The sequence below is a fragment of the Episyrphus balteatus genome, chromosome 2 (genome assembly GCF_945859705.1).
Source record: "Episyrphus balteatus chromosome 2, idEpiBalt1.1, whole genome shotgun sequence".
Lineage (NCBI taxonomy): Eukaryota > Metazoa > Arthropoda > Insecta > Diptera > Syrphidae > Episyrphus > Episyrphus balteatus.
In genome coordinates, this window is record NC_079135.1 from 15032724 (window position 1) to 15055385 (window position 22662).

At 29.5% G+C, this 22662-nt stretch overlaps 1 protein-coding gene across 1 annotated transcript in view; it reads right to left on the minus strand.

The window, feature by feature from the left end:
• Nucleotides 1-22662, minus strand: part of LOC129911683 (lamprin 1.8-10-like) — a 144590-nt gene that overhangs the window by 63742 nt on the left and 58186 nt on the right. The gene's annotated exons all lie outside the window — the stretch shown is intronic.

Consider the following 22662-nt stretch of genomic DNA (forward strand, 5'->3'; position numbering starts at 1 on the left):
GCTGTGTTCTATATTATTTTGTTTAATTTGAATAAAGATGCGACACGACACACTACCTGAATGGAAAATAAAAAAATTATGTTAAGTGGGGAACGCATACACATTTTCGCGCAGCGGGTGCGTTCAGCATACAAATTTTTTAAAAATTGTCATGCGTGCTCGCTTCAAAAGCGAAGGGCAAAAAGAAAGTAAACCTTTTTTTTTTTTGGTTTTGTTTTTTTCTTGTATCCGTGTTGGCCCGTTTCAAGTGAAAGAGGTGAAACCTTATCGGGGTTTTCTTTTAAAAGAGACACAAATCAAACGTGTTCCCAAAATCAGTTGCATGATGACGTGATATGTCATTCGAGGTATTTTATAATAAATGTCATTGTGGCAGTGTGACACAAAGACATTAGAGTGTTGTTCTCATCAAACATTTTAAATGATCGTAGAAAACGCGTTTAGACAATTAAATTACTTGTTGTTTAGTAGTAATTACCGCAATGGTTTTTTTGTTTCTTCTTTTTCTTTTTTTGACGTATGAACGTATTGCGTGAGTGGCTCATTTGAATCTTATGACTCTGACAATGAATAAATTGCTCTTGGAGAAGAATTATTCTTCTGGGGGCTCTCTTCTCTAGCTCCATTGGATGATGGTAAATAATTACCCGAACTATGTAGGTACTTTGGCTACTTGAAAGTTGAGAATTATCGAATTAGCCATCATATAGACTTGAAGGCACATGATGCATTGTTAAATAAATGTACAGTGCTGTTTTAAATTTGTTTGCAAGTTCAATTACTCAAATTTAGTTTTAAAAGATTTTTGTTTGAGGTGTGTTTCCATTTAAATCAACCCAAAGTTGATTTATGAACCAACCTGTAATTTACGGTAAAACACTTGAGATCATAACGAGAAACTCGATCATTTTAAAAGTGAATAATATCGACATGAGTAAATATCAACTTATTCAATAATGTTTATTCATTCGGTTCCTATTTTAGCTAGTTTCGAATGATCATCTATTCCCTCATAACTTCTAAGCTGATTATCTTAGTTTGACAAATGAGGATTAGTTAGAAGCGTCCTGCTCGTTAGTTGGTTATAAGTTGAGTGTTGAGTCATACCATATTTAATCGAATATGTCGACTTGTAGAGAAAAAGATCGTGCACTAAAAATTTGTTCATGGAGTCATAAATCATTATGTACCAAAATTCTGTATTCTGAAAGTATTCCGAAATTCAGTATACCTATGAAAAACAAAAAATTGTTTTGAGTTAAAAAATGCAGAATTTATTATGGAATTATAGAATTTTGATGTCAAGATTTGCAGGATTTCGAAGTGAAATGCAGAATTCAGAATTTGGAAATGCAGAAAAAATATAGCAGAATAATGGTATGCAGGATTATGTTCGTACAGCATATTTTTGATGCAAATACAAAATTTTGGTCATTCAGAATTTTGGAACACACAAAACGGTCCATTCCCGAAATGCTTTTTTGTGCATCTTTCATTAAACAAAGTGAAATGAGCTTTTTCTTGATGTGGAAAAATTGTAGCTGTCCTAAGAGTCAATAGTAAAGCAATATGTATAAAAATTGTAACAAAAGCACTTCTTGAAAAGGAAAATTCATCAAAAAATCAGATTTTAAAAAAATTGAAAAGCAATATTTAGGAAACCATTAGTTCCATAGAGATGATTTTAAACTCCAAAACCGAACTACCTACTAGGTTTGTGCACTGCACACGGTTTTCCTTTATAGAATTGACCATGTTCTGAACATAATATTTTTGAAATTTTGAACATTTTATTTCTAAATTGGTTTAAATAGAAGTTTAAATTTTTGAAAAAAAAAAAATCAATTTAATTTTTAAATACCTAATAAAAAAATATATGAAAACAGACTGTTCGACCAAATCTTCATTCATAAATATCATTCTAACATATTTTAAAAATTAAAATTAAATTTTCGTTTGAAAAATGTATGCCTTTGTTAGCATGTTACAGTTTAGTGTTTAATCCAGTATTTGTCAATAAATTCAGCATTTAATAATGTTTCTGTTTAGAGTAGAAACAAGTTTGTAATTCAAGTTTTTCTCATAGTTATTATAACTTACAACAAAGGTAATCCCTTCTTAATTGTCTTTACAAAAAATGCACAATATTTGACTTAATTAACCTAGGAATCCAATTATAAAAGTTCTGTTTAAGTGTGTCACTCATTCAATTAGGAAAATCCCGCTTAATTGTAGTAACAAATCAATTAACAAAAAACTGTTTTATTGTTGTGTTGATATTTTTTTTTTAAACAAGAAATTAGTTTATATGATGCAAAAAGAAAAGAATCTTGAAAGACTACCTCTTAAAGAATCGTTTACGGGTTAGGAAAGCATTGTTTTTTTTTTACTTATAAGCTTTTACACATTCTTTAACGATTTCGGATTCTGTTAAAAATTGGTTTTCATTAATTTATATTGTTAAAACTTCATAATTTGGAAGACTTAATTTTGAGTCAGCCAAATTCACTGCGTTACGGGTGTGACATTTAGATAGTGCTTGAGTTTTTAATAAGAAAGAAATTAACCTTACAGGTGTGATATTTGATAATTTATCTTTGGTTTTTTTCGAATAAATTACATAATATTTTTTTCTTTCTGTGGGAATCAGCCATACCTATTTTAAATCTCTTTTTCTGGCTCCCAAGAGTGATTGTAAATATGACTTCTCGTAATATTCATCGATCAAATTTCAAATCCCATCCGAGTTAAACTTGAATATTTTTTGTTCAGAAATTTCTCAAACACTCATTGCATTAAAATTATTTTTTAATGACATTATTTCTACACTGAAAATAATAAATTTCGTAAAATTACGAAAATCGTTTCATACACTACATTTTCGTTGGCCCAACGAAACTTTCGTTGGCTCAACGAAAATATGTAATTTTTCGTAATATGAAAACCTTCATCAATTAATGGAAACGTTTCATACACTTTTTCTCCCTTTTTAGTGCCAAAAAATCCAATTCAATGAAAAGATTCATCAATTAACGACAAATTTCATACTCATTTTAAAGAATAAAAATAAGAATTTTTTCCTTACTTTATCAAAGTTTTAATTAAGTAACGAAAAAATTCATTAACTTATGAAATTCAACATTAACTTACGAAAATCTTCATAAGCTTATGAAAATTCTTCATATACTAATGAAATATTACATTGGCTTATGAAAAAATACATCAGTTAATGAAAAAAATCGTGGCCTTACAAAAAAAAAAAAAAACGTAGACTTGGGTGCATTTCTGTTTTAATGATTAAAAATTTAATCTTGTTTTATATAGTTCACATTAGGTTTTTGTTTAAAAATCTATGTAAACTGAGCTGAATATACAAAATATTTGCGTATTGACAAGGTGTCTCACAATAAGTCGGACTCATCAGTTGACTTAAGTGAGCTCAACCTTGTCGAAAAGCCAATTTTTGGTTTGGACTGTAAATTAATAATTTAACAAGTCCAATAAATAAATACTTTAGGGCCAATTTTTCAATAGTCAGTTAAACAGTCAGTTAGTACTTATTCCTAAGGATAGAGAAAAAATCAATTTTTCAACAGGCAGATATAGCTTATTCCTAAGAATAAAACTATCTGCTTCTTTCAGAGACGAATAAAAATTATTCTAGGGAATAATCTCAACAAAAATATTGTGTCAGTTGTCAAAGCTGTTTTGAAAGAATTTTGAAAAAGAATACAGTGGAACACAAGAAAACAAAAACAATCATGAATAAAAATGACGTTTAATTTTAAATATTTTTGAATTTGACAATTTTTTTTTGTTATTCTGTAGAATAAATTATTTTTGATTGAAAAATTCAATGTTTTTATCTGTTTGTTTATGAGCCTAATAACTTTATTCATCGAACAGTTAACTGACTGTTTATTAGAAGATTGAAAAATTGGCTCTTAATCTACTAAAAAAAAAAATAATTAATACAACGAAAAGTTTCGTTAGCTAACGAATATTTTTTCGTAATTTAATTAAAATATTCATAAAATTTACGAAAAAATTCATTACCTATCGAAAGTTCTTTCATAAATTAATCAAAAAATACATTGACTAACGAAAAATATCACCGTGGTTAATTAAATTTTACGTTAATCGATGAAAAATCTCGTAAAGTGATGTAAAAGTTCATTAACTCTCGATCAAAAATTTTTATGAAAATTTTCATTAAAATACTACAGTTTTCGTTGATTGATGAAGTTCTTCATTAACGTATGAAAGCCATTTCGTCGAGCCAATTAAATTTTTCATCGGCTGAAAATTAGTTAAATTTTCGTTAACGAATTTTTTCGTTGTATTTACGTAAGGATTTGGTTCAGTGTATATTACAACTAAGCAAGTATGTAGAAACAAAAATTTTTGTTCGCACAGCACAGTACCAAGTTTGTCTGGGAAAGTTATTCTTAATCGCCGTAGTAATATGATTTGTTGCCTCGCCTCCATGAGAGAAGCATTTTGTGAGATTTTTCTACAATTGAGTGAATTGACCAATGAGGGCTTTGACCTTTTAAGTATCTAAATTATTAAATTATAGTTATCTTCTTTTATTTAGAAATTATGACTAGTTTTCTTGATCTCTGATTGAAATTTGTCTGGAAAGTCTAATTAAATTATTTTTAATGTTTAAATGTAAATAAAATAACTTCGTTAGTAATGATGGCTTATTTAAAACCTCTTCAATACGACTTTAAACAACTCGTCATTGATGAATTTTATATCAATATAAAAGGAGTTGTCTTTCCTTGGAAATTATTTATCATAATCATTAACTGCTGCGCAACTAAAGCAATAATACTCCAAGTGCAATATCAATGCATTGACACAATTTAAAACAAATTGTTTACCATCGATATCTTATCAGAAAACAACTCCAAAGGTTTAATCTATCAATTGTGCATTGCACATAAATATTAATAAATAATAATATATAATCTATTGACTTCATAAAGTATTTATAGATTATTACGGTTCCGTTACAAAAACAAAAGAATTTGTAATTTCCAATTAGAAAAAAATTATATTCAATTCAGATCATCGATGATAATAAGACAAAACAACGTGCGTAATTAGTTTATTGCATTTATAGTTCGTGTGCAATTGATTTCTCGTATAATGATTATATCGGCTTATTAGAATGAAAGTGGATTATTATTTTATTTTTTAATAATATTTTCTTTTTTTTTAAAAAAGGTAATTGAATACAGTTTTGTATTCTATCAGCGAAATTTGGATTGAGAAATCTAGATAAAAAAATGAAACCAATAGATACTTCTTCCTAACTTTCTGATCAGTCAAACAAAAAAAGATAACATCATAAAATTTGTTTTGCTGACGACATCATTGTGAGTCGTAAAAACAATTTTCGTGTATCTATTAAATGAGTAGCTGAGCAAAAAAAAAAAAAAATAGACAACATGTGTCATATCAATCGACACGATTTAATTAATTTCTTACATAGAGGAGTGGTATCTATTAAATTGGAAGCATAGGAAGTTTACAACTCAGAATAAGAATGTTGTTTGAAAATGATTTGTTTTGTGTTATTTTTTTTGTTTCACTACTCAAACTGAGAATAATGATGATCCAATGTATGTACGTACAAATAAGAAGGCTATTAACTTTAGTTTTTTTGTAATTATAAAGTTGGTAATAGTCATAAAATATGACCACATTAATATGATCAGATCACCATATCGCCAGTACCAGAACACGCATATTTTGAAATCAATTTAAAATTAAATTGTGATGAGGACAAAATAATTTATTTCAAGTCCAGTTCTGTAGATTTACAAAGTGTTCAATGAGTAATAGAAATTTTCAATGTCAATCGTTTTTTGTGGAATATGAAATGTAATAAAAAATTTATAATAATTGTTTCTAAGAAGATGTATTTTTTAAACAGCAACAATGCAATAAGTACAAATTTAAATTCTACAAACTCCAAATGGAATAAATTTCAAAGGAACTATAGATGAGAAAAAGTTTTTAACTACAATATTATACCGTAACTCAAGAGCTACTCTTTTCGAAGGTTCTCAGGCGTCGCGATCTTATAGGAGTCTTTGTCCGAAAGAAAGCTCTTAAAACTCACATTGTGAATGCTCTATTCTATTCCGGATTAGAAAAGCAATATTATTGAACTGTTGAGTTTTACTCAGGTCACCATTCTCCAAGGAACATCGTATAACGCAGGATAATTGAGGGAGTTACCTAATATTCTTGCAATTTTCTCACCCCTGGACGTAACGTAACACAACGTAAAATGTATTATTTTCAACGTTGATTTAATGTTGAAAAAACTAACATGAAACATCTTTAAATTAAAATTGAAACAACGTAAGAATTTTTTTTAAATTTTGTCGGACTTCAGCTTTTCTTGCATTTTATCACCTTAATTTTTAACAGTGAGATAGCACGTTGGTATAGCATTCGCCTAGAGACCTAAGAGTTGTAGGTTCGATCCCCAGTGGCTGCCAATTTTTCCTTTTTTTTTATAAATTGATGCTATTTTTTCAAAGTTGAAACAACTTTGATTTAAAGATGTTTTGTAACGGCAAAACACTTTAAACTAACGATGTTCTACTTTGATCTTAAAATTTTCGTCTTCAACGCAAAATCATTCCGTAAAATAGTTGAATCAACGTGGTTTTTGTTGATTTTAAGTTGTTTTTTCCCTCAGTGTGTGAGTTTTTCAGTGCAGAAATCACACATCTTTGAGTAATCAAAAATTTTATTGTTAATGAAATAGGTAACACTGAATTAACAACGGTTAACAATTTATTGAAAAATGTTGTTTTATGGATCATTAAGGCACTCAGGGTTACCATGAGAAAGATTCAGGGTTAACAGTAGAATGAAAAACTGGGTAAAAGGCTTCTTAGCTGACACAATAAAAAAATGGGTTGGGGTCAAAATTCTGCCGGGGTCAAAATTCTTTTGTCAAAATTCTGCTTTACAAAATTCTGCTTTCAAAATTCTGCTTTTCAAAATTCTGTTTTTCAAAATTCTGTTTTTCAAAATTCTGCTTTTCAAAATTCTGTTTTTCAAAATTCTGCAAAAAATTAAAAAAGGGTTTGGAAAATGCGCGCGCTTTTTAACATTTTCCAAACCCTTTTTTAATTTTTTGCAAAAATTTGTAAAATCATCTTCTTGAAAAATTTTCTGCTTATTTGATTACTTACCTTCATAATTTGTCATTCTTTGAAAGCAAATTAATTTTTGTTTTATAAATGAATAAATTTTAAAATAATAAGAAAAGGTTTTTAATACATTTCCGAAAATAATTAAAATTTTTTTAATTTATCAAATAAAGATGAATATTCAAAAATTTGAATAGTAAAAGGAATATTTTGTATCAAACAACATCGGTTCCAATAAGTTAAACATAGATTTTATTTGAAAGAAAGTCAGTCTATGCATTTTAAAAAATATTTGCGACACTTAAACAAAAAAATTTAGGAAAGTATCAATGTTGAATTACATTAATGAGGTGTGTTTTTCATTAGTCAGCGCATATGCTATAAAAAAAAACAGGTATGGCAGAATTTTTTTGTTCAAGTATAATGCTGGCAGAATTTTGAAAAGCAGAATTTTAAAAAGCAGAATTTCGAAAAGCAGAATAGAAAAAAAGCAGAATTTTGAAAAACAGAATTTTCGTTAAAAAAGCAGAATTTTGAAAAGCAGAATTTTGAAGCCAGAATTTTGACCCGATCCCTAAAAAAATGGTTCCTCAACTGATTTTGTTTTGATTTAGGTAAATGTAAAGGAATGTATTCATATCAACTCTAAAAGCAAAAAAGTGCACCATATCATATCATATCATTTTTAATTCAATCTTCTTTTGATTATATTATAATTTGCTTGTTTATATTTTTTTTCAAATTTTAATCATTTTTTTTCTTTTCTTTTTATTTCAGGTAAGATTCAAAATCCAACAATAGTACACGTATTGCTGTTGACATTTACTCAAAATGTCTTATTGGTTTCACCGTGGTAATTTTCTGTACCAAGTATATTATCTACAGTATTTTTCTAATTACAGTGGGTAATAAAATTATGTATTACGGCCACCATGAAAAATTTCGTATTTTATTTAACTAGAAATAGAATAGAATATTGAAAAATAGTAGAAGTAATGTACAAGACCTTTTACATTAAGTAACGTAACTCGTAACAGTAATGTAATTGGTTTTTTATGACGATCACATATTCAAAATTCATATAAAAAAAAAAAAAAAATTATTATCTATGTCCGTTTTGTAATTTCCGTTTAAAATTTCAAACGAGGTAGTACTTATTTATGGGTCAAAATCATGGAGGTTGCAAATTGGAGTTCAATGTTTTTTTTTTTTTAATTAAAACAACAGAAAAGGATTTTTTTAGAGTAGATTGCTTTATTTAATTATTTCAAAATCATTTGAGCCGGTATAAAGTTTTTTTTTCTTACCAAGCGATTAACATGAAGGACATGCATCCATTTTGTTCTATCGAATATCGCAAAAACAAACGTTCCAGGAACACTTCCATAACTCCAAAACTGAAATTCATATGGTTTAAAAACATATTAAAGTCAATTATTTTTAGGTTTTTCTTTTCTTAACATCATTTTTACCTACTTTTTTATGCTCTGCCCAAAAATTCGAGCATTGAATTTCAATCTTGAAACAAAGTTGAATTTTATAAGCGTTTCTGCAGTTAGAAAGTTCAAACTGGAAATGCAAGTTTATGAGATTTTTCAATAAACCCAATTATTCTCATTACTATTTTCGCTATAAAGTCCCAAAAACTAATCTTGAATGAAATATTTTTGACGCTTGATCTAAAATATGGGTTGGGGTCGAAATGCTGTATGTTGCAAAATTCTGTATTCAAAATACTGTATGCCAAAATACTGTATGTCAAAATTCTATATGTGCAAAATGCTGTACGAACAAAATTCTGAAAGTCAAAATTCTGAATAGCAAAATTCTGGTTGGTCAAAATATTGTATTTCAAAATTCTGTACATCAAAATTCTGTAAATCAAAATTCTGTAAAAATGCTGTAAAAAATATCGTTTTGATAATGTAAAAAAGTGCGCGTGCACTATACTGTATTGAAAATACAGTACATATTATAAATACTGTATTAAAAATACAGTATTTTGCAGTACAGAATTTTATAAAACAGAATTTTGCAAGTCAGTATTTTGCTCATACAGTATTTTGACATACAGAATTTTGTATTTACAGTATAATGACATACAGAATTATGGTGTTACAGTATTTTGACCCCACAGAATTTTGTCGTACAGAATTTTGACAAGCAGAATTATGACCCGCTTCCCCTAAAATATATATTTTTTGGTAATGTTTTTCTTTTTTTTTATTCAAATCAGGAGTCCAAAACTGGAATGTACTTCAAATCTGCTTAAAAAAACCATAAGTTACCTTAACCATCAAGATTTTGAGATATCAAACATTACTATACCAAATATCTTTTAGAAAAAAATAGTTTAAAAAAAAAAAAAAAATAATAAACATATCTAAGACGATAAAATATATGTATGTAGCTTTTGGAGATTGCATAAGTAGTTGAAATTCAACGCCAAAAGTACCAACAAAATGCGTTTTTGACCTGTTAATATTCCAATATTTCGAAAACTTGACGTGCCAGTGAAATTTGGATTCGGAATGAGCACACAAAAATCCTTTAAAAAAGTATGGTTTTTACCAGTGTTATTGTAGACCAATGTAGCATTGGTCTCAAAAATTCAATTCTATTTTGCCTGAACAGACTTTATTTTTTTCACATACTGTTCTCTAAGTCATATTCAAATATCTTTTAACGGTGGTTAAGAAAAAAAAAAAAAAAAAAAAAAAAAACCAACAAAATATTCAAATAAATTATTCATTAAAATGTATGTTCGTTCGCGCACAATTGATTAATATTTATGTAATTTTGTGTTCTTTCAAGAAAAATTATTATTTATTTGTCAAGTTTTTTTTTTTTTTTTTTTTTTGCAAGACATAATAACGGTTATGATATACAATATGAATGATAGAAATATTTTTATATAGCAACAAGCAAGCAACACATGGCATAATTTAGCATATTATGAACAACATGGAAGCAATCTTCTTTTATACAAAGTCTTGAAACGTTTGGCATTCTCTACTAGTCCAATTCATTATAACCGATAGCGATGCCGATGATGATTTAATATTTATGATCATATCGTTATTATTGTTTATTGCGACACATGTTGACACTCGCTTTCAAGAATCATAATACCTACTTTAATACCATTCGAATGATGTCATATAAATCAAAATGGATTTTTTTTTTCTTCATTTTGTTACTATTACATCCCAAATAAAATAGAGGGTGACAATATTTTTGTCTTTTTTGTTTTCTTAGAACTATTTTGAGCCTATCTTATCGATGGTGATGTCACAAGAAGATAGGAAATGTGTTAGGACTTGAACAAATATTTGAAGAAAAACAAATTCTGTCACTTCGATTGCCACTTAATAGATATTGATGGAAACTGAAGATACCATCAAAAGTTTCACAGTCAAGAGTAAATGTAAACATTAAACTGTTGCATTTAACATTTGAAGGTCTTCCAAATAACAGAAGAAAAAAATAATACCTATAATACAGTTTGTTCAAGAATTAGACCTTAATGAATGTTTGCTTTTGGTTAAGTGGTCTTTTCAGACAGCAAAAGTTTTTTTTTATTTGTAACCTGCCTTGCATGATGGTAATAAATTTGAAGGAATAGGTGAGGATTAAACATAATTTATTGCTTCAACTTTAATGGTAGGTGTATGTACATTAGAGTGGGCCGAAAAACATTTTTTTTCGAATTTCAAATCGCAATAGCGCGGAAAAGTTGCGAATGGTGATGACTAATAAGGGGTTAAAAAATTATCAAAATCAGTTCATATCTTCCGGTCGCGCATCGGCTCTGAAGTATGAAAAAAATTTAAAAAAATGGTATTTTTACAAAAAAAATTTTACCACCCTAACATATTATTTTTTGAACATAATAGATTTAGAAAACTTTCATATGAGCTAAATATTAAGCAGAAAAAAAAATTGGCTCAAATTGGTTAAGGACTTCGGTGGCGCATGTGTTTCAAAATTTGTCAAAAATGGCAAAAATCATATTTTTGCGATATTTTTTTCCTTTTTATAAACTATTTGTAAAATTATTATTTTTACCAAATAAGAATTAAAAATGAAGTTGACACAATCAGTGAAAGCCATGAAGTCGCTGAAGATATAAAAATCTTTCGGTCAAGAACGCTTTGGCTATTTATTTATTCTCTTTGCCGCACAGTGGTGCCTTTTGTGCTTTTTGGCTTCAAAAATCATTTTCACGGCCATTTCTCGATGAAAAGTCATGAAATTTAGAACACTGAAGTATATAAGTATAACATATACGAAAAAGCTACCAACTTTTTTTTTACTCAAAATGGTGGTCCCAAAATGGCGATCAGAATATGCATTTATAGAATTTTCTTTAACGAAACTGTTTATAAGCTAAAAATTTAGCTAATTGATGAAAAACAGATGTTCGACTTTTGAATTAGGTACAACTGTTCATATTCAATGAAAAAAAATTCAAACATTGTTGAAACAAAGTTCAAAAAGTGTCAAAGTAGTAAACCGCACTTTTGACCTCTTTTTTGTGCTATTTTTTGAATTTTTGTTTATAAAGCTCAATTTTTTATATCCTCCCTATTTATTTTCATAAAAAATTGACTATTTTGGCTTTATATAATTCCCAACTATGTTTAAAAGTAGATATTAAGAAAGATAAAAATTGAAAAGATAAAAAAATTGTGATAACTTCAAAAGAAAACAAAAAAACAGCACAAAAAAAGGTCAAAAGTGCGGTTTACTACTTTGACACTTTTTGAACTTTGTTTCAACAATGTTTGAATTTTTTTTCATTGAATATGAACAGTTGTACCTAATTCAAAAGTCGAACATCTGTTTTTCATCAATTAGCTAAATTTTTAGCTTATAAACAGTTTCGTTAAAGAAAATTCTATAAATGTATATTCTGATCGCCATTTTGGGACCACCATTTTGAGTAAAAAAAAAGTTGGTAGCTTTTTCGTATATGTTATACTTATATACTTCAGTGTTCTAAATTTCATGACTTTTCATCGAGAAATGGCCGTGAAAATGATTTTTGAAGCCAAAAAGCACAAAAGGCACCACTGTGCGGCAAAGAGAATAAATAAATAGCCAAAGCGTTCTTGACCGAAAGATTTTTATATCTTCAGCGACTTCATGGCTTTCACTGATTGTGTCAACTTCATTTTTAATTCTTATTTGGTAAAAATAATAATTTTACAAATAGTTTATAAAAAGGAAAAAAATATCGCAAAAATATGATTTTTGCCATTTTTGACAAATTTTGAAACACATGCGCCACCGAAGTCCTTAACCAATTTGAGCCAATTTTTTTTTCTGCTTAATATTTAGCTCATATGAAAGTTTTCTAAATCTATTATGTTCAAAAAATAATATGTTAGGGTGGTAAAATTTTTTTTGTAAAAATACCATTTTTTTAAATTTTTTTCATACTTCAGAGCCGATGCGCGACCGGAAGATATGAACTGATTTTGATAATTTTTTAACCCCTTATTAGTCATCACCATTCGCAACTTTTCCGCGCTATTGCGATTTGAAATTCGAAAAAAAGTGTTTTTCGGCCCACTCTAATGTACATTGTACAATATGGTTGGTAGCTAAATGGAATGGAGAATGACCATTGAATGCTTAATAAAGTCTATAAAGAAGTTTTTGTGTGAAATACAAAGTATTGGTTTAACTTTATCTACTTTTTTGTGTTGAGACATTTGTTTTACGCCTCGGCATACAACAACAACAAAAAAAGTTGATAAAACTTTTTTATTAGATTTATTATGAAAAGAAGTCGTCATGTTACGAGTATGTTGCTGAAGTTTTCTTGTTGGTTTATTTCAACTCTGATGGAGTAATTGTTAACAAAGAACGTGATTGATTTTAATAATGAATATTGAGTTAGATTTCTACTTTTTTTCTTTTAAACTACATTAATTCGAATAGGGATTGTTTTTGTGAATACTCATAACAACTACAAGTTAGTTTCAAAAAGGGTTAAAATAAATAAAACTTGCTATCAAACAAGTAAGCTTCCGATTTAACAAAATTAAAGAATATACAAACTTAAGCAAGTTAGCTATGGGTACTGAAAAGTATACCTACTCAAAAAATAATCATCAAAAATTATTGTGATAAGTTCAAGTCTTCTCGGGAAAATTATTGAATTCCAACGTTTCTAACCTTTACAGAATTCTGTGAACGACTAAGGAATCCTGTCTTTTCTTCCTTCGCTTTTCAATACAATTTTCGGAAGACATACCAAGGTTGCAAGATATTGGAAACTCTCTACTTTTTCTACCGGCTGCTGTTGAGGAATATTTTTTGAAAGAATGACTGGGTTTTGACGCTGATCATCAAACTAATATTTCTTTTAAGAACTGAAAAAAAAAAATTAAACGCAGAAAGGGGGAAAATACGTCGCTCGTCTGCGTTTCTGCGCGCAGTACATTGCTTATCATCAGCAAAAAACAAAATTGGTGACACTATGCAGCCCTGTCTGACTCCATTTTAAACTTTAAATTCGTTTGAAAAATAAAATAACACGGGCTCTTATGGGAGAAAAATCTGCAAAATACTTGCTATTTGGCATTACTGATATTGGCAGTTGACACAATCTATCAGTCAAAAATTTAAATAACGTTCGTTTTGATTTTCTTAAAATGGAAGAACTAATAAAAATTGAATTCTTTTTTATCGTTTTCTTACAAAATCAAAAAAGTGATGCACATGTATTTTGGGTGTTATGTTGTTTTTATGGTAGCAATGACGGTGTTCAAATTGGACAAATTGCAAAATCCTCCGAATCTTTCTCTGCTGTGCTTTTGCTTTCTCTTTCTCTTTCCCACCATGAAATGCGATTGAGAAAGCAACACAGATACGTCAAACTGAGTCGGAAAACTGAGTCAAATGTGAACACCGTCAATTGTTGGAATGAGAGTTGGTGTCAAACCAATACAAAGTGCGTTCGGAAAAGATAAATTTGTACCATGGTAAACGGAAACAACACCAAATCGCCATTTTGAAAAAGTGATGACGCAATCGCCATCTTCGAGTTTGAAAATTATTGAGTTCGTTGTTGGAATTTGTTTTCTTCTATTTAAAGTTGTAACTACATTCACCACTTTTTGCAAAAGTAAATATATTTGTTTCTCACTTTTTTGTGACAAACAGAATACAAATAGTTTAACACCACAAACTAAACTTTCTGCATCATTTTTTTTTAAGTATTTCTATTCGGAAAAACTATAAAAAAGTACGTTTAAAAATGTTCACTTTTGTTCCTTTATCCTTTTTGAGCCAATCAATGTCGTTAGACCTTGATTCTGTCATTGATACGGTGACCGTATTTCTAGGAGCGAAACCCGGGACAAAAACAAAATTCGTTGGATGGTTTCGAAAACATTGGTTTAAAAAAAAAAAAAACAAAAATAAAATAAATTCATTTAAGTCGTTTCCAAATAAGTCAGAAATCAAGAAAACGGTTTTATATTAGGTAAGTACTTACTGTTAATAACTTCTAAAAAAAAAAATATGTTTTAATCAAAATTATTTAATTTTATTTTAAATGATTTTGAAATTTTATAATATTTAATTCCTTAAAAGTTTTGAAAATAAGCTGGGTTCATTATTCAAAAAAAAAATTATTCTAGTGTAGCTTTTTAACCTGGCAAACACAAGTTGGAAATAAATAATTGACGAAAAGTGTTTAAAAACTTTTATTCGAAAACTTTTATTTTCTAACTACTACTGTTTTCATAATTTTCGTACAAAAAATTTAAAATTTTGAATACAAAAATCAGAGAATGTGGAAATACGGGACAATCACGGGACAAATTACAAAATACGGGTTTCTTAAATAAAAACCCTGGACAAGCTTTAGAAATACGCGACAGTCCCGGGTAAACCGGGACGGATGATGGTCACCGTAGTTATTGATGATGTCATAGCGAGCTGTCAAAAATCTATTGAGCATACCTTGTTTTCTGTTTATCATGAACTTGTACTAGATGTCATATTCGCTTATTTAGTTACTAAAGGTACTTTTGCACTGATTTTTTTTCAGTCTCAATTTTCTTATCATTAAATTGAATTCCTTTTAAGCTATAAACAAATATGTAGAACAGATAATGAAAATAGAAATACATTGTATTTATTATTTCTATGAATGCAAGGCCAATGTAATAAAATCTATCATTATCTTTTAAAAGTGTCAATCTAAGTGCTTTAATTAAATATGTTCATGTTTTTTTTTTTTTTTCATTTTTAGAATAGTTTTTATTGCGAAACTTATGAACCATGAATTATCATTAAATTAAAATTAAAACATAAAAATAAAAATCAATAAAAAAATTATTTAGAAACAACAAACCGATATAATGTTCCCCACATTTGACAGTTCATTGAATGCGATAACATAAATATACTCGCATATACACATATTCAATCTTCACGAGTTCCATATACCAACAACAAAAAACTCGTTGCAGTAAATCAATTTTTTCTGAAGGTTACACCCAAATTTGGCATTTAAATTTGTTCCATATGATTTATTCATATACATTAAAACAGACAAACAAACCAAATAAAACCGAATAACCGTTTGCAAAAGATTAAAGCTTTATAAAAGTGAACCGTTCGGTATTGATACATTCTTTTTGTTGTTTTGGTTATTTGCTGAATTGTCAATGTATGTATCTTTCTCATTCATATTGTTGTGTATTTTTAGTAAATATTCAAATGGGAAAACTGCTGCTAGCTATTGCTAATGTAACGTCACCCTTGGGTTTTTGATTTATGCATTCGGAGAGATGTCAAATGCGATAGGAAATTATCCAATTAGTTAACGCTTCGATTAGTTCATGACCGCATTAAATTGAACCGGTTTAATGTATTGATTGACAGAAAGGATGCCATCTTGTGAATATAAATAAAAACGGATTGTTGTAAAAAAAGAGAAAAGAGCCTATCTGTCATCATAAACATGAAGAACGTATTTTCACACATGTCAGTTAAAAAATCGTATTTTTAAAATCAAACAAGAAATACCTACAAGTACAAAAAAAGAAAGAAAAAACCAAATAAAAACACTTCCTTCTTTGTATACAAATAAAAACAACAACAAAGTCAGTCCTTTCAACTGTTTTTGTTGTTGTTGTTATTATTACCTCCTTCTAGCAATTTGTATCTTAAGGTGCTCTCCGAATGGGCACGTCATAAAAATAAAAATACATATAAACATGCGTGGTCTTAAAGTCTCTTGAAGCCTGAACGCAGAAGAAGAAGTGCACGCTGAGAGCTAGCTGACAAGGCGCGATATGCATTCTATTTCGGGATCCATTCCATATAGCAAGTAGCACCCCGTTGGGGACATTTAAAGTGCTATAACGCACAACGATGAACTTCTTCGTCTTCTTCGAAAGAGAGCGAGGAAGCATTTTATACCTACCAGTTCAGGATCGGATCGGGAAGCAATAAGGGATAATTAACGCAACAGCGGCTGCTGCTGCAATTTATCCAGTAGCACTTGCAAGGCTATAATTAGATCATCGTTGGGGTTTGCTTGCATCTATATAATATTTGAGTTAAGACTCTCGCGTGCACTATGCCTATCCGCTGTGCGTCTCTGTATTTTATTTCGATGCGTAATGGGCTTGCTCTAAGGAATGTGCTGGAATATTGTGTGTATACACATTCAGCAGATGTTTATAGAGAAAAGAAGACTTATTATGGTAGAAGACTAGGTAGTAGGTATTTTTGTTGAGGTCTTGTTCTATTTGGGTTTGTTGATGTGCGCATGGTTTTTTTGTTTTTGCGCAGCACTCTCTGAAAGAGATTGAAGACAGAAGAAGAAGAAGTTCAAGGGCCGACTGGGTATACGGTCAATGTCATTAAAAATGTTGTTTCTCTGTTGTCGTAGGCTCTTGGTTGGTTCATTCCCGAAGAAAGTGATTTTTCTTCGGCTTGAATTGTTGTTTATTCAGGTGGAACGTCATATAAAATTTTGTTTATACAAATGGTTGATGGGGGAGATGCATTTAGATCTTTAAGATCTTTGTAGGTTTTAAAACAAAAGATGAACTAAAATAAATGTTTATTGTTTAACTTTTGAAGAAAATAATGTGGACATTTTTAGGAAAATTTAAAATTTAGGTACATTCTTGTTGATTGTTCCTTTTTTTTGTTGTTAGTATTGCTTCCATAATTTTTGTGACTTGCGTACATTACACAATTCGGTTATTTGTGCGCCTAAAATTATTCCACATTCCACAATTTGGAATGTTAATGAGTTCAAAATGAGTTATTTTAACAGAATCTTTTTGTTTGATAAGACAAAAGATAACCAACCAACAAGGTATGAGCTTTTTATGTTATCTACAATATTTATAAACTTTTATTTTTTTTTTTTTTGCAATAGAAATATTTTTTTTGAAGAGTGTAAATGAGTTAGTAAAGAATACATGCCATAAATATGCAGTTTAATAAATTAATCGAATTGATGAAATTAATTCGTTTGAATTGTGACTACTCGTATAAATACGAACTTTATACTCAATTTAACTTTTGTGATAGTATAAAGGGGATTTATTTTTTGAAGACTATACCTACTTTTTATTATACGATAGAAATACCGCTTACCTATGCGCTATGCCGCTAATTAAATTACACAAACACTTGTGCTCTTAAATTGGAATTTACTAGTCAACAATAATTTAGCGTTAAAGGAGTAATGAACTTTCGGCATGTATAAACTATTACATACCTACCTTTCATTAATGTAATTGCTTTTTTATTTTATAATAGTTTACCATAAACCGCATGCTATGAGTAGTTGATATGTTGTCATTATTTGACTGAAAGTAAGTTTTTTCTTATGGCAAACAAATCTGCTCATATTTTTCTGGTATTTATTTGCTAAAAATTGGTTTCTGAGTGGCTTGAATGTTTAAGTACCTATATTATATGTATAGTAGACTACTTAAAAAAAAAAATTATTGTTATATCGAAAATATTTTTGGAAACGGCGAAAAAAAAAATACTGTAAAAGTACTGCCGCATCGAAAATTTCCATTTCCCACATGATTTACATGGGAAAGATTATGTTTTTGAGTTTGGAATCTTATAACTTTTTAATGGTTCATCAAAAAGGCTAGATTTAATCATTCTCTTGTATAAAATTGAACGCTCTACAAAAAAAATCTGATTAATTTTTTTGATAAAACGCCCCGTTTCAAAGTTATTCAACTTTAAAATATAAAATGTAGTTTTTTCTTCATTTTTTCCCAATTTTTTTCACGAAATTATTAGGTTTTTAAAAAAAATTGTAAAACTTTTCGAATTTTTGTATTATATGTTGTTTTTCGGTTTCACAGATCTTTTTACTTAACTGACAAACTCCTAATAATATCGTATTAGTATTTTTCAATAAATTCGAACTATTTATTTTTTCAACTAAAAATTATTTTCATCAATTTTTCCCGTTGTTTTTTTTTTTTTTTTTTTTTTAAATTTTATATATGCATTTTTGTAGAGCGTTCACTGTTATTCGATGTATTTTCGGTTGCAGCAGCAAGCGGGAGGGTAAATGGAAGAGCCTTTGGTTTATCAGCTGCCCCTAGAACTGCAACTTAAAGTGTCATCGGGAATTACCAGCTTCACCATGTCCATGGTAGATTCAAACGATTTTGCCTACGGCTTGCGAGGGTCTGCATATTAGATCGTTTTTCTGATTGTCTTTAAAACTACTTTGACCTGAACTCAGATATGAATGACACTTCAGGATGGCAGCTTAAAAAATAATAAGTCTACTATTGCTCTTTTGATTAGGTTGATCATAATTTTCTTTGGGATTAATTATATACTGCTGGTTTCAGAGGAGTTGTAGCTGAATCATATTTAAATGGAAGAGTCCAAAAAACAATAGCAAATGTTGCTCAAATCAATATAAAAATGGGGTACCACAGGGATCCGAACTCGGCCCGCTACTTTTTCATTTATTTATTTATTATTCATCAAGCAGAGACACAGCTCTTAAAGATTACTTAAAAATATTTAACAATATAGGTAAAAATATAACAAAATAAATACATAAATACTAACCACCGAAATTGAGACTTAGTAACAACCTTTTTTTAAAACAATCTCTACTCATATATAAATTAAAATCAATGACATTACATAAAGAGTTAGCTTGTCTTAAACAGCGAGTTAAGGGTTCATTGGTTCCATAGTTAACCCTATGAAAAGGAACATAAAATAAACGATTATTTCGTAAGGTACGATTTGGAACGTGAAAACCCACTAACGAAAGTAAATCAGGGCAATTGATTTTATAATTAATTAAATCGCTTACAAACATGACATCAAAATATTTACGGCGTGTTTCCAAGGATTGAATGCCTAATATCAGACACCTCGTTTTATATGATGGCATGTCGACATTCCATCGTAAAATCCGGATTGCTGTTCTAGTGAAGCGTTTCTGTATTCTTTCAATTCTAATAGCATGAGCAGCATACAAAGGATTCCATATAGGAGAGCAGTATTCTAATATTGATCGTACATAACAAAAATATAGAGATCTTAAAGTAAAAGGATCTGAGAAGTCTTTAGCATTCCTTGAAATAAAACCGATCATTGAACTGGCCCTAGAAATGATGTAGTCGATATGGTTACAAAACGTGAGTTTTAAATCAAAGATCACACCCAAATCTTTTTTTTCTGAAACCTTGGACAGAGCAAATCTATTTATTTCGTAGGAAAACAATATTGGAGACATACCACGGTAAAACATCATACTATGACATTTAGAAACGTTCAAATGTAGATCGTTATTGGTACACCAAGCAACTAAATTATTAAGATCGTTTTGAAGTTTTATACAATCCGCTATAGATTTAACACGTAAGAACAGCTTAAGGTCGTCTGCGTACATTAAACAAAGACTATTACTCAAAACATTTGGAATATCATTTATAAATAAGAGAAAGAGAAGGGGTCCTAAGTGACTTCCTTGGGGAACACCGGAAGTTACAACAATTGGGTTCGAGGTGACGTATTGAACTCTACCAGTAAGATATGAATCGAACCAATTTAGTAAGTTAGAGCGAAAGCCTAACTTATGAAGTTTAGCAATTAATATTGAGTGATCGACCCTGTCAAAGGCTTTTGAGAAATCAGTGTATATGACATCACATTGATATCCCTGTTCAAGAACACTCAATACATAATTACTAAAAATCGCGAGATTAGTGGAGGTAGATCTTCCACCAACGAAACCATGTTGCAGAGGCGAGATTATTTCTTTCATGAAAAAATAAGCTTATTGTAAACAATTTTTTCAAATACTTTTGGGATAACAGATAACTTACAGATAGGACGATAATTAACGACTTCATTTTTTGATCCAGATTTAAAGATTGGGTAGACGTAAGAGCTTTTCCATTGTTTTAAGAAGTAACCTTCATGGAGAGAGCGATTAAAGATAATTTCGAGAGGGGTTGTCAAAGCTAAAGCACAATTTTTTATAATTATTGGTGCAATACCATCAAATCCCGATTGCTTTTCATCTTTTAATTTTAATAGTTCATTGAGTATATCATTTTTCTCTACATATAGTTGACTAACATTGAAAGAATCGGAAGAACACATAAACAGGGGTCTTGTTTGCTGGCATGTTGGTTTAAAGACAGAACGAAAGAAGTCAGCAAAGAAATTACAGATACTAGACAGGTCACTAGAAGTTTGTCCCATATATCGGACTGAATTTGGAATTCCAGTGGAACTTTTTTTATTATTAATAAATTTCCAAAATGATTTACTATTTTTTTTTAATTTACTTTCCATACTTAATAAATAATTTTTATAAAGGAATTTATTAAGAAAATTAAATTCGCGGTTAATTCGGAGGTAATTCATATATAAAGCATTATTATCCCTGGAATCACGGTAGAGTTTAAAAGCTTTGTTTTTCCGATTATTTAGATTAATTAGCTTTTTATTAAACCAGCAAGGCTTGGATTGAGATTTCTTTTGAGTTTTTGGGGTATTCAAATCAATTGCCTCATTTATTAAATTCGTTAATATTGTAAAAGTTTCCTCAATATCAATATTATCAAAAATAGAAAACCAATTCACCCTATTCAAGAAATTAGAAACATTATTAAAATTTATTACAGTTGTCATACACTCCGCTTCAACTGAATAAGCACACAAATTTTCAAAGGTATTTCGTCTATTTTTTCCTAAGATTTAGTTTTCATGTAACATTTGATGATGTTTACAGTTAGCTTGCGATGTTGAGAAACCAAATCAGAAAGAATAATTCTCAAAGTACCGCTATTTTTTTTCGTGTTCTCTTACAAAGCGTCCCATATGGAAAAATGCAGCTTTTTTTTGCGTCAACTGAATAGACACACGGTCTTTCAAGGTCAATATCTTCGTTGTTTATGAGAGTTTTGAGGTGTTTGGCATACCAAATCAAAGGTTGAAATGTTCTAAGTGAGATTTTGTCATTTAATTAAAATTTAAAAAAAAAGTAGTAGATTAAAAGCTTTGAATACTGTCGACAGAGCCAAAATTAATTTGTTAACGGAACAAGTACTGACCGGGTCTGCTATAGCTACCAAAATTGATCGGAGTTTTAGTGTGTTGCCTATTCGTACCTCAAAAAAAAAGTTCGTACAGGAAAAATATGAATTAAGGTAAAAAACGGCAAAAATAGCAGTTAATCGACGAGAAATTTTGAGATCTGTCTCCAATTCATTTGACTCTGGGGCAAAAATCAAACAAAAAGCTGGTGTTTCAGCAAGTGTTTCAACACTCCGCAGAGTAATTAACAGTACGGATCATTTTAACCCATTAAAAGTCCAAAAGAAACCAACTTTAAACAAGCAACAAAAAGGTATTCGTTTAGAATTTTCTAGACTCCATATGAGCTGGAAAAATGAGTGACGCAAAGTGGTTTTTCTCATTTGAAAAAGGTCAATTTTGATGGATTTATAATTGAAATCATCGGGGCCATCAAAATTGACCTTTTTCAAATGAGAAAAACCACTTTGCGTCACTCATTTTTCCAGCTCATATGGAGTCTAGAAAATTCTAAACGAATACCTTTTTGTTGCTTGTTTAAAGTTGGTTTCTTTTGGACTTTTAATGGGTTAAAATGATCCGTGCTGTTAATTACTCTGCGGAGTGTTGAAACACTTGCAGAAACACCAGCTTTTTGTTTGATTTTTGCCCCAGAGTCAAATGAATTGGAGGCAGATCTCAAAATTTCTCGTCGATTAACTGCTATTTTTGCCGTTTTTTACCTTAATTCATATTTTTCCTGTACGAACTTTTATTTTTGAGGTACGAATAGGCAACACACTAAAACTCCGATCAATTTTGGTAGCTATATCAGACCCGGTCAGTACTTGTTCCGTTAACAAATTAATTTTGGCTGTGTCGACAGTATTCAAAGCTTTTAATCTAC